Raw genomic sequence first — 13,930 nt, forward strand, 5'->3', positions numbered from 1 at the left:
CGTGATTAATCAGTATGTCAGTCACTTAAGGATTTTATATATTAGTATAGATTTTGCTAATATTACATAATGTATAGGAAGTATTCTTCTAAAGCCACAATCACGATAATGTCTATATCTTCATGGGGGGTTCATTCTTGAAAAAACTTTTATTTTTTAGTCTTGATTTTTTTTTGTAAAATACAACTGCGTCTAATCCAGACGAAAACTATCTTGTCAGTAACTTTTTTTTAATTTGTAAAAGAATTTTGCCGACTTGGTGGTATGTCCGAAAGGCGCGTTGACGAGCTGCAGTTTCAGTGAGGGGTTCTTCATGTTTGTCTTGGCCACTACTTCGGCGAATACATCTTATCTTATATCGTCTGGGGTATGTTTTCGAGGGTCACCATAAATGGCTACAAGGAATTTTATACCAGCAGTATTTATCTCATCAACACAAGCATTATTATTTCTGAAGATGAGCGCAGCATCTTCTAAGTCTATGTTCTTGTCCAAAGTTATAGCTAACTTCATTTTCCCTACTGATACAATGATGACTTGATATCACATCGACTGAAAGCATGCAGGAACAGAATGTTAATTTTAAACTCTCCGAGTATTTGAAGTGTCTGGGAGAGTACAAATTATTTTCCTTCTCACCCTTCCCTGGCTTCATTAGTGCAATCTTTAAGATGGTAGGTGCTAGGTCCTCTCAAACAATTATTATAGTTGTCATTGGGGATCAAAAATTGGAAAAAAGTCCGGAAGTTTTGAAACTTTGCAGGTTTATAGGTTTTGGGGTCCCTAACTAAAATCCATAAAATGCACATTTCCAGATTTGCCGCCGGCGCCGCCATCTTGCCAAGATGGCGCCCAAAATCGGTATTTTGTGAATATCTCAAAAACTATGCGTTTTTCGCGAAAATTTGAGGAGAGAATAAAATTTCCTATAAAAAAGGCTTTATGAAAAATTTCGCTAAAGTCAACCGTTTAGGCACAAAATCCCTGGAATTTTTACAATTTTGCGTAAAACATGATATATTATGTATAGTCGATTTTCCGAAATCAAATGTCGATTAGGGTTCACTAAAACTAGTTTTAGTTTAGTTTCTTCAATTTTGTCATAAAACAGTGGCGTGACAAAACACGGCGTCAGCGTTGGCTATGAAATGAAGATCGCTGTCATTTTATATGTAAATTTATATGGGAAATGTCATCGATCGTCATTTCCCAGCCAACTGGACGCCGTTTTTTTTCGATCATACGGTACCTATTCATTGGAATATAAATTAAAATTGCAGAATAAATTCAAGAAATAATAGACGTGTTTCGCAACTAGTTTAATTATCATCTTATCGGTTTTACAAAAGTTATAGTTCTAACTTTCTTAAACTTGCAATACAAATTTGTAAGCATTATAAAGTATAAGTAGCATCGGGAGTGGAGTTATATTCCCCTTGACACAAATAGAAACTAACTAAAATAAAACTTCTGAAATAACTTTGAATTCCAACTGTTTAAATTTTATAAACTTTCTTGTTTGCTAAACTAACTCATTACGTGTTACTGGATAATGTTTCGTGCTATGAAAGTTGATGCCGTGAAATACTTTTTAAACTAGTACTTGATATCAATTTCTGCTTCTGAGTCTAACTTAAAAATAAAGAAAATATGTTAAGCAACTAAAGAAGAAAGTCCTAAAAGAAATAGAGAAACTCTAAAAATAATTTTATTATTTAAAATATCTGAAAACAATCCAGAGGCAACTAAGTATTAATTGCTGAAAATTTTGTTCTGGCTGCCAAATTGCATTTCGATTTCAGTCCAAAGACAATAAGAAATATTTAAGAGTGTAGTTTGTCTCAATGTAGAGTTAGTTCAAATTAATTCTTTTAGTTGAGTTAATTCTTTTAGTTGAATTTGTCTTCGCAGAGGAATAAGGCAGGGGTGTATACTATCGCCGCTCTTGGTCAATATATACTCAGAGGACATCTTTCAGGAGTCGCTAGAGGACAAGGAGATTGGAATTAGAGTTAATGGAGTCTGGATAAATAACATACGATATGCCGATGACACAGTTTTGGTTGCGGATTATATGGATGATTTACAACAGTTGGTTGGTATAGTGGGAGAATGTAGTCAAAGAATGGGACTTGCCTTTAACACAAAGAAAACAAAATTCATGGTTGTCACGAGAGAGGTAGATGAGTTTAGAGACGTCAGCTTGGCATACGAAGGAAAATTCATAGAACGAGTCGAAAAATTCATGTACCTGGGAGCTTGGCTTCACGAGGACTGGTCATCTGACAGGGACATTAAGTGCAGAATCGAGCAAGCCCGGGGCGCATTCCTGAAATTTAAAAAAGTATTCACCTGTAGCGATTTCGACCTTGAGCTTCGGTTGAGATTTGTGGAATGCTACGTCTGGTCGGTACTCCTCTACGGCGCGGCGTGGAGAGTTGGACACTAAAAACAAGTGCCATAAACAGACTGGAAACTTTCGAAATCTGGATATACCGCAGAATCCTCAAGATACCATCGACGGCCAAGATAAGAAACGAGGATGTACTAAGACGTATTAATAGAGAACATGAACTCTTCAATACTATAAAAAAAAGAAAGACCGCATACCTGGGTCACGTCATGCGTAGCCATAAATACATATTTCTCCAGTTGATTATCGAGGGCAAGATCGAGGGCAGAAGAGGTTTGGGACGGAAAAAAATGTCGTGGCTGCGGAACATATGACAGTGGACAGGCATTAGTAACATACAGACGTTGATCCACACAGCCAGAGATAGGGAAGCCATGGAAAGTGTGGTCGCAAACATCCATTAATGGATAAGCAGAGAAAGAAGAAAGAAGAAGAAGTTGTGTTACATTTTGTTGCAAATAAAATATAATTAAATTTATCAAATTTAATAGCTATCGTGAAAAATCGTATAAAAGAGTATTCCTTCTTTAGACATAAAAAACTTTAGTTCTCTTCCAAAAATCACTCAACCGCTGACGTTAGTTGTTTTCAAGTATACCCTGCTGGCAATCTTTACCGGTCGACGGTCGATCGCTACAAATCTGCTATATCCCTTTCCACGTCTCTTAGCAATGTGCACAGTTTCTCGGTTTTTTTCATACGTTTGGCAACCTGTTTACTGCTCTCTCTTTGTTCAGTACATTATAAACGCATTGTACTCTTTTTACATACGGAAATCTCGACCCAAAATTAACCGTTGCCAGCCCTTAATATACTTAGTTGTTTCATATTTCAAATAAATATTTATTTAATAGATTTGTATTCTGTTGTATTTATGATTAAACGATAAGAAATATGATGGGCGACTTCGGGAATTTATTTCCATTATAAAACGCTGTGGTGGATTTTTCAATCCGATAAATTTCAGGTAAAAATTGCATTATCAATTACAAACATATAAACTAATCTACAAGACTTTTGAATAAATAAACAGCTACGTGTTATACCGTGCTGGCAACTGTTACTTTTGGGTCGGCATTTACATGTGTGGAAGTAAATCGCATAGGGATCTTATTAAGTTGGAGTGAGAGAAATGCAACGCGTGACGGTGTGCTGTTGCGGCAATCGCAATCGCAAATCGCTTATTTTTAAAATACTATTTTTGCAAGAGATAACTAGATAAAATCATTAGACATGTTTCTGAGCATATGAAATGGAATTATAAGGATATCGTTAGGGTGTCATTTTTTTTATAACGAGTAAACATCAGTAATCGCGATAATTTAAAAACTCAACTTTTTAACACATGACAAGCTATAACTCAAGAACCACTTTAGATATTGATTTTTTTTTTATTTTCAAGATCGGATATTTTACAATATGTTTACATAAGAAAAATTCGATAAGGTTGTTTTTTACATTCAAAAATTGTAAACAATCCATCCATTTACTTTTAGAGCAATATCTTAGATAGCAATTTTCAGCAACCGTGTAATTTTTTTATTGATAAAGATTTTCACATACTGTCTACAAAGAATATACTGCAGAAATATTAACAAAGTTCTTGAAAAAACTACAATCTATTATTTCTGAAAGATTTCGAGATATTGATTTTTGAATTCAGAGTTCTAATAGCGCGACCACTATCGAACACCCACTCAATTCCACTTATTTTTATCAAAAATGCAAGTGTTTCTAGCTTGCACTTAAAAAAATTCATGCTATAGGAAAAATGACAACGACTCGTTAATAGATAAATTAGGTATCACGAGACGTAATTAAATCGTGAAGCTGAACGCATGACGTACACCTTTCCCTAGAACTTTAAGTACTGACAGAGGTATTGATTGGATCGACCGGTCAACTGCGACAAATCTGCTATATCCCCTTCCACGTCTCTTAGCGATTTGCACAGTTTCTCGGTTTATTACATACGTTTGGCAACGTGTTTACTGCCCTCTCTTTGTTCAGTACATTATAAACGCATTGTACTCTTCTTACATACGGAAATCTCGACCCAAGACTAACCTTTGTCAGCCCTTAGTACTATTACTTTGTACGTATTTTAAGACACAAAACCAAATATACCCAAAAAGAAAAACATACAAAATTACCCCCAATTCTCGGACATAACAGCATAGGATCTGATTGTCATGTTTTAATAAAATTAAAAACATATACTTTGTTGAGAAATTAGCATTTTATTGTTTTTGTTTTATAAATTGAAAAGGGCTTTAGTTAGATTGTACCATCCGAATTGTCGCCAATTTTTTCAAATTATTTCACATTGAACATAATAGAAGATCAAAAAAAATGGTTTTATTTTAAATTTTGTAGTCATCTACACATTTTCTATTTTCCTCGTTCCAGTAAAAAGTAATTTTTTCGTTTTAATAAACAATCAATTGTAAGATATTTTCTTCGAGATTCGTACGGGAAATTAGTCGCCGCCGAGGAAACCGTCCTCGTCGGAAAATGTATTTTCTTTATTTTCTTCGGAAAACGGCTAAGTGAGTTTTCCAAAGCGTCGCCACAGAGGAAAATGAACTGTTTTCCAGGGAAATTAAAAATGTTTATCGGGCCTTCATTGCGTCTTAATTGGCTCTCGGGATTTTATTCAATTCGGAAAAAGCCCGCATCCTTTTTAGGAGCGAAAGAAAATTAATTAATCTGCGAGAAAAAATTCTATCTTGCTAAAAAAGTATTAAAAAGAAAACACTTAGAACTTTATTATTATTTAAAGTATAATGACTGTATGAATAGGCTATATCTAAACTAATCAAGGAAATAAAGAGAGGAGATCTGTATTTTGTGTCAATATATTGGTATTTTATCGTTGAAAGAACCATATGCAATAAAAACGCAAATACTTGCGAAACTGTTAAAAATTTTGGAATAATTTAAATATAAAAAATATTAATTTTTTAATTCTCCATCTAACAAAGGATTAATATAGAGTGTGTTCTTTTTAAAAAAATTATCGCAAGGAGCAACCCCGTAGAAGTTAAAATATTTTACTGAAATAAATACTTAGCACTTATACAAAATTCCTAAGTTTTATATTATAGAAGCCACAGATGTCCGACGCACTGTTGCCGGACCGTATAAAGTATTAGCGTTGATTGAAAGAATTGGGAAGATACTCGACCTAATGGGCAAATTCTGGACAAGGATGATTTGATTTCCCCTTACGTTCCAAGTGCTATACGGTGAAGAGACACTAATCGGCCTGCGGCCAACGCGTAAAACACTTACTTTCTCTAATTCGGCCGACGAAGGCATATCGAAGACAGTGTGGACCTGAAAGCGACTGTGTTGCCATATAAAAATGTGTAATATCTATAATTGTTCTTTTTTTTATGAAAATATTTTTGGATAAAAAATCCGCGTTTATGCATTAAAAATTTATTCGTGTCAAACATAAAATAAACCACAAAAATATCAATTCTTTTATAGGAAACTGAATATATCGTAAAATCGTATAAAGTTGTTTAGTTAGCTTGGAAATGACGATTACTGATATTTACTGTAATATTTTACATATAAAATAACAGCGATCTTCAGTTCCAAGCCAACTCTGACGCGGTTCTTTCTTTAACAATATTGAATTAAATTGGTAAATGATAGAAAATCCGTATTATTAACGTTCTGTACCCAAAATCCGTAAATCTACGGAATAATCAGTAGTTCTGGCAAGACTGTTTCCGGCAACCACTCACTTTGTCCACTGAATTGAAAGCAGAACTACGGTATATTATTCTTTATCCGCTGCGCTGTAGACGACCATGAGCGCGCGGCAGCGCAGAGCTAAACTAAATCTCGGACAGGCTGACGGTAACGCCAGCTACATCTCAGACAGGTTTTGTGCCACAAACTCGCCCATAAGGTCTTCTTATTTCTTCAATCAACAGTATTAGGAACAATATAGTTTTACATAAGTACATAATCAATCATCGAGGTTAAGCAACGGTGTGCGCCGTCATAATTGTATGTTTTTTTTTGTATGGGTTAATAAAGCAAACAAAACAAAACGCGGGACTTGATTTCTGATGCATTTATAGGCTTGGTGCATTCTCCGCCGGTGCTGCCACCATCGGAGAATATTATAAACAATCAATATATACAAATACACAGGTTTGAATAGCGAGTACACAAAAAATTTATTATGTCTAACTATTAAAAATTTGTAAAAATTCTATAAATAAAAAGTAAATGTTTTGATATCTGCAGAAGGTCTAACTTGTATTATAATTTATTATTCCAGTTAAAAACACTTTTTAGATGACTACGGTCGGTAGCGAGCATAGTTTTAACTATCGGTTTTGCTATTTTGGCTATAACGAAATTTTTTAAAGGTACATAGGGTATAATTTTAAAAGATGTTCATAAAACATTCAATCTAGTTGATTAAAAAAAGTATACTATTAATATTGGAAATTATATTTTATCCTCTCATAGTTTATGTATTTAATTTTTTGGGGAAATGACAACGACTCGTTATCAGATAAACAAATTGGGCATCACTGAGACGTAATTTAAATCGTGAAGCTGAACGCATGACGTACACCTTCCCTTTGTGAACTTTAAGTACTGACAGAGGTATTGATTGATCGACTCGGTCAACTGCGACACCCGTTATATCCCCTTCCACGTCTCTTAGCGATGTGCACAGTTTCTCGGTTTATTACATACGTTTGGCAACGTGTTTACTGTCCTCTCTTTGTTCAGTACATTATAAACGCATTGTACTCTTCTTACATACGGAAATCTCGACCCAAGACTAACCTTTGCCAGCCCTTAGTGCTATTACTTTGTACGTATTTTAAGACACAAAACCAAATATACCCAAAAAGATCAACATACAAAATTACCCCCAATTCTCAGATATAACAGCATAGGATATGATTGTCATGTTTTAATAAAATCAAAAACGTACTTTGTTGAGAAATTAGCATTTTATTGTTTTTGTTTTATAAATTGAAAAGAGCTTTAGTTAGATTGTACCATCCGAATTGTCGCCAATTTTTTCAAATTATTTCGCATTGAACATAATAGAAGATCAAAAAAATGGTTTTATTTTAAATTTTGTAGTCATCTACACATTTTCTATTTTTCTCGTTCCAGTAAAAAGTAATTTTTTCGTTTTAAAAAACAATCAATTGTAAAATATTTTCTTCGAGGTTCGTACGGGAAATTAGTCGCCGCCGAGAAAACCGTCCTCGTCCTCGTCGGGAAATGTATTTTCTTTATTTTCTTCGGAAAACGGCTAAGTGAGTTTTCCAAAGCGTCGCCACAGAGGAAAATGAACTGTTTTCCAGGGAAATTAAAAATGTTTATCGGGCCTTCATTGCGTCTTAATTGGCTCTCGGGATTTTATTCAATTCGGAAAAAGCCCGCATCCTTTTTAGGAGCGAAAGAAAATTAATTAATCTGCGAGAAAAAATTCTATCTTACTAAAAACCTATTAAAAAGAAAAATACTTAGAACTTTATTATTATTTAAAGTATAATGACTGTGTGAATAGGCTATATCGAAACTAATCAAGCAAATAAAGAGAGGAGATCTGTATTTTGTGTCAATATATTGGTATTTTATCGTTGAAAGAACCATATCCAATAAAAACGCAAATACTTGCGAAACTGTTCAAAATTTTGAAATAATGTAAATATAAAAAATGTTTTCAATTTTTTAATTCTCCATCTAACAAAGGATTAATATAGAGTGTGTTCCTTTTAAAAAAATTATCGCGATCGATTTTTTTGAGCGACCCAGTAGAAGTTAAAATATTTTACTGAAATAAATACTTTAGGTTAGCACTTATACAAAATTCCTAAGTTTTATATTATAGAAGCTACAGATGTCCGATGCACTGTTGCCGGACCGTATGAAGTATTAGCGTTGATTGAAAGAATTGGGAAGGTACGCAACCTAATGGGCAAATTCTTGACAAGGATGATTTGATTTCCCCTTACTTTTCAAGTGCTACACGGTGAAGAAACTAATCGTTCTGCGGCCAACGCGTGAAACATTTATTTTCTCTAATTCGGCCAACGAAGGCATATCGAAGATAGTGTGGACCTGAAAACGACTGTGTTACCATATTAAAATGTGTAATATCTATAATTGTTCTTTTTTTTTTGATGAAAATATTTTTAGATAAAAAATCCGCGTTTATGCATTGAAAATTTATTCGTGTCAAACATAAAATAAACAACAAAAATATCAATTCTTTTACAGGTACTGAATTGATCGTAAGATCGTATAAAGTTGTTTAGTTAGCTTGGAAATGACGATTACTGATATTTACTGTAATATTTTACATACCTATAAAATAACAGCGATCTTCAGTTCCAAGCCAACTCTGACGCGGTTCTTTCTTTAACAATATTGAATTAAATTGGTAAATGATAGAAAATCCGTATTATTAACGTTCTGTACCCAAAATCCGTAAATCTACGGAATAATCAGTAGTTCTGGCAAGACTGTTTCCGGCAACCATTCACTCTGTCCACTGGATTGAAAGCAGAACTACGGTATATAATTCTTTATCCGCTGCGCTGTAGACGACCATGAGCGCGCGGCAGCGCAGAGCTAAACTAAATCTCGGACAGGCTGACGGTAACGCCAGCTACATCTCAGACAGGTTTTGTGCCACAAACTCGCCCATAAGGTCTTCTTATTTCTTCAATCAACAGTATAAGAAACAATATAGTTTTACATAAGTACATAATCAATCATCGAGGTTAAGCAACGGTGTGCGCCGTCATAATTGTATGTTTTTTTTTGTATGGGTTAATAAAGCAAACAAAACAAAATGCGGGACTTGATTTCTGATGCATTTATAGGCTTGGTGCATTCTCCGCCGGTGCTGCCACCATCGGAGAATATTGTAAACAATCAATATATACAAATACACAGGTTTGAATAGCGAGTACACGAAAAATTTATTATGTCTAACTATTAAAATTTGTAAAAATTCTATAAATAAAAAGTAAATGTTTTGATATCTGCAGCAGATCTAACTTGTATTATAATTTATTATTCCAGTTAAAAACACTTTTTAGATGACTACGGTCGGTAGCGAGCATAGTTTTAACTATCGGTTTTGCTATATGATTTGCTATAACGAAATTTTTTAAAGGTACATAGGGTATAATTTTAAAAGATGTTCATAAAACATTCAATCTAGGTGATTAAAAAAAGTATACCATTAGTATTGGAAATCATATTTTATCCTCTCATAGTTTAAGTATTTAAATTTTTGGGGAAAATGACAACGACTCGTTAATAGATAAACAAATTAAGTATCACGAGACGTAATTAAATCGTGAAGCTGAACGCATGACGTACACCTTTCCCTAGAACTTTAAGTACTGACAGAGGTATTGATTGGATCGACCGGTCAACTGCGACTAGTTAGTAAGAAAACATTCGTTGAAAACTATTCGAATAAAAATTATCGAATAGATGCGTCATCTGCCTTGAAATATTGTATTCTAGTAATTCGGCAGCAAAAACCATTCATTTATAAGATTCATTCATTTATAAAATTCATTTATTCGTCAGGATCGATTATAATAAAACATTAACTGGATTTTAGTTGTCGCTCGGCATAGGTTTCTTTCCGAGAAACCCGGCAGCGGTCGGTGGCAATGCTATGAAAGAAGCCGGCATCTTTCATTTTTTGCGGAGTCAGATAAAGATAAGGACACATTATTTTTTTTATTGAGGTGTTCGTATTTACACAGAAAATACATTATGAAGGGCGCTGTTGCCATATATTGGTATTAGTTGATATTAGCAAAGAATATTATTGTTTGGCTTTAGTTAGTTAGGGATAGTATGTCTATATATTTTGCATTTTTATTATTAATATTCTGTTGTTACACTTCAATAATACTTGCTATTTTGGATGTAGGAAAATTATTTTTAATGTTTTTAAGCAAAGACTGGTTTAATAAATAATAATAACAGTAATAATTTTTTATACCTATTAACAACAAAATTTAAAATAATTTAATATAAACATTTTTTTAAGTAGTAGCAAAATATAAACAACAAATTAGATGTCAAAATTATTTATATTAGATCCTATTTAAATATAATATAGTCTCTAAATTTTTTGTGTGGCAACGTTGGTTTATTAAATAATACTAATTACAGAACTAATTTGTTATATTAACAACAAATTTTAAAATCATGAAATATAAACATTTATTAATTTTCTAAGCATGCAGTGTAATGGAAGGAAAATATTAATAAAAAATTAGAAATCAAAACTATTTATATTAGGTACTTTATATTATTATTTAAAAATAATATTTACTTTTACTGGCATTTACTTTAAAAATATAAGAGAATTGGCATAAACAAAATACAAACATCGTTATCTTTTTTTTTAAATTGGCACGTGTAAAACTTTCAATTTAATTATCTCACCCCATAGTTTGAGTTCGATAACCCCCCATTTACTTAACCACATTACTTAAATATGATTATTAAGTTCAACTAAGTCATATTATTATAACATCCAAAATACAAATATGTATTTTTAAAATTAATTGTAAGTTCATCTCATCTCTCTTAAAAATTGCTACTTCTCAAAATTTCCCATTAAAAAATAGACCATATATCATATAAAATTAAATAATTGAAAGATTGGGCTACGGAAAATCACACAAATTTTCGGAAAAATTTTGACCACCTCACATGCACACAATCGTCAATAAATAAAAGTAAAAAATAACTACTATTTTAGTATTTTAACTATTTTAATAAACGCAAAAATAGCACAGTATTTATACGGCGAAGTTATAAAAATTTGGAAGAACTAATAATGCACTGACGCATACAAAAATCAAACGAATACTAAATTTAATTTATCAAAAGCATTCGATAGTCGTGGCTCAACGATAACCATTTAGTCGCACGGCGAGGTTGTCACATATGCTTTATTATACAAATGAATGAATGATTTTATTCGAATAAAACCATTCGATAGTTGAAATCATTCATTCATTAACCATTCGATAGTCTAATTCATTCGATAGTTCCCATCGCTAATTGTCACAACACAACACGACGCCGACGCCTAGTTCGAATTCTTTTTCAATTATTTTTTATACCCAAAACAGCATTAGCCCGAAACAGCATACTCGAAACAGCATTAGATCACACAAACCTCGTAGCTGAGTGTTTTTTAGTCCCAATAACTGAGCTAGCAAAAAACTAAAATACTTAAATATTATGACAAAACCACGATTTGAATATTATTTTAATGCGATCAACATGGCGGCGGCATGAAGTACGTGATAATTTCTGATTTCTGCCATAGAGTGCGCTGCGGTCGGAATTTGTTGAAATCAACTGAAATGCACCAAGCCTATTATATGTACCTACAAATTTGTACAGAACCCTCGGTGGGTGAGTCCGACTCGCACTTTTCCTTTTTTTTTGTATAAAGAGAAACATTATAAATATACTAAAAGTAATATTACAGAAACTTTGCTTTTAAACTAGGTCAATTCAATTATTCATTTCTCAGACAGAAGAAGTGTTATAATGTATTGTACGGTTAACACAATAAATCTTCTTTTGTTTCCCATATTTTTAGGGTTGCGGAGCTTCAACTGATAAAAGGAGCTTAATTAATAAAATTTATTTCAGATGAGTTAAAATAAAGAACAGACATTTATCTGTCATTATCTACAACAATAAGTTTTAAATTTTTACAGAATACATATTATTAATGATTTTATAGTTTGACATAAATATAATAAATTTAAAATAAATTATGACATAAAGGGTCAGGGGAAAATGCAGGTAAGCCAATTTCTCTCCAAACTGAGGAAAGCACGATTTAATTTTCAAAACATTACAAAAATAGAGTACAGGAACTTATAAAAATAGTGCAATAGAGATTTGTTTGAACTTGGTAATAGTATATTGTTTTATAAGGAGTAAAAATGACACTTTTTGTGGTGAAGCTGTATACAGGCGATGCCGACATACAGGCGAGGCTCGAAAAGTCATTTTTAATCCGAATAGAACATGCCATTTTTTTTTTAAACGCTACAAATATTTTTTTAAACGATTGCAAACGTTCCAGATAATATAAAAAAATAAAAAGTAAGACCTTGTATGTAATTACATATAGAGAAACTATGGTTACGCTCGTTGAATTTGACAATTTAATGTGTATAATATATTTTCGTACTTTTGTGCTTTGGCGTAAAAGTACTTTACTTTTATACCTATGCTTTAAAATGAATTTTTTATATTGCTAATCACGACTTTCCTGCCATTTTTCCTTTATACTATAACTTTGACACTATATGTCTTCTAACTAGATAGCTTCTTTCCCAGTTTAGCGGCTTCGAAAGATATTACATTAACCATAGACTAATGTCATTTACTAGAGATTGACACTGTAAAACAAATGGGTCCGTTATTTAGGGTACCCTGGTGATCTGAAATAAACTAATGGAGAGTTTTCGCATAACATAATTTTAGCGTTCAAACCAAACTAAAACGGCAACGTTATACAAACGCAAAATTATTCCTTGTAAAATATAAAATAATAAATATAGACTTTTCTATTACCATTTTATATTTTATTAGATCATTAGAAGTGTATCATAGTCAAAACAAAATTAAAATTATGAATACATACATTTTAAACACCAACAATAGAGCATATATCGCCTATTTTTTAGATTTAACAAATAAATTATAATATAGTAAAAATATTATAGACTACTAATAAACTGTTATTAAAATCACTATATATATATTACCAACTACGTTCGAAAAAACGATTTTTTTCATATAAAATGACATCGATCTTCATTTCATAGCCATCGCTAACGCCGTTTTTTTTTCGATCATACTGTTGGTACTTACTTATTTATGATTAAACTATTTTATTATTTGATTCGTAAATTTATAATTTCTAAAATTTCAAAATGACTAATAAAAAAGTTTAGTATCAACAATGATGATCGACTGTAAATATCAAAATGCACAAACTAATAAAAACACAAACTATAAACACACATCACTGAAATTGCCGAACTTTCTGACAAATCAGGAATATCTGAATTAATAATTATTTTAATAATGATTTAAACTCACAGATCACCAAAAATTTTGTCATCCAGACCAAAACTAGACCATGGACGGTAGTTAGCAGAGAGACTGTCATGTCATCTTCATATATAAATTAGAGACATGTACTTTAATGTTTTTTACGCCGTTTGGCGATGCGGAAAAAACTAAATATGTAGTTCTATAAAATTATCATTGAGTGTCTAGGACCTAACATTCACTCTGAACCAAATGCACCGAATATTTAAATAATAATAATAATAATAATATGTCTTTATTTTAATAATCCTCGGCGAAGTTCAGTAAATAACTGCTTAGTTAACCGAGTACCATTACAGTATAACCTAACAAATAATATCAATATCTTCTACC

This window comes from Sitophilus oryzae, unplaced genomic scaffold (assembly GCF_002938485.1).
Source record: "Sitophilus oryzae breed Bouriz unplaced genomic scaffold, Soryzae_2.0 scaffold_1440_pilon_pilon, whole genome shotgun sequence".
Classification (NCBI taxonomy): domain Eukaryota; kingdom Metazoa; phylum Arthropoda; class Insecta; order Coleoptera; family Curculionidae; genus Sitophilus; species Sitophilus oryzae.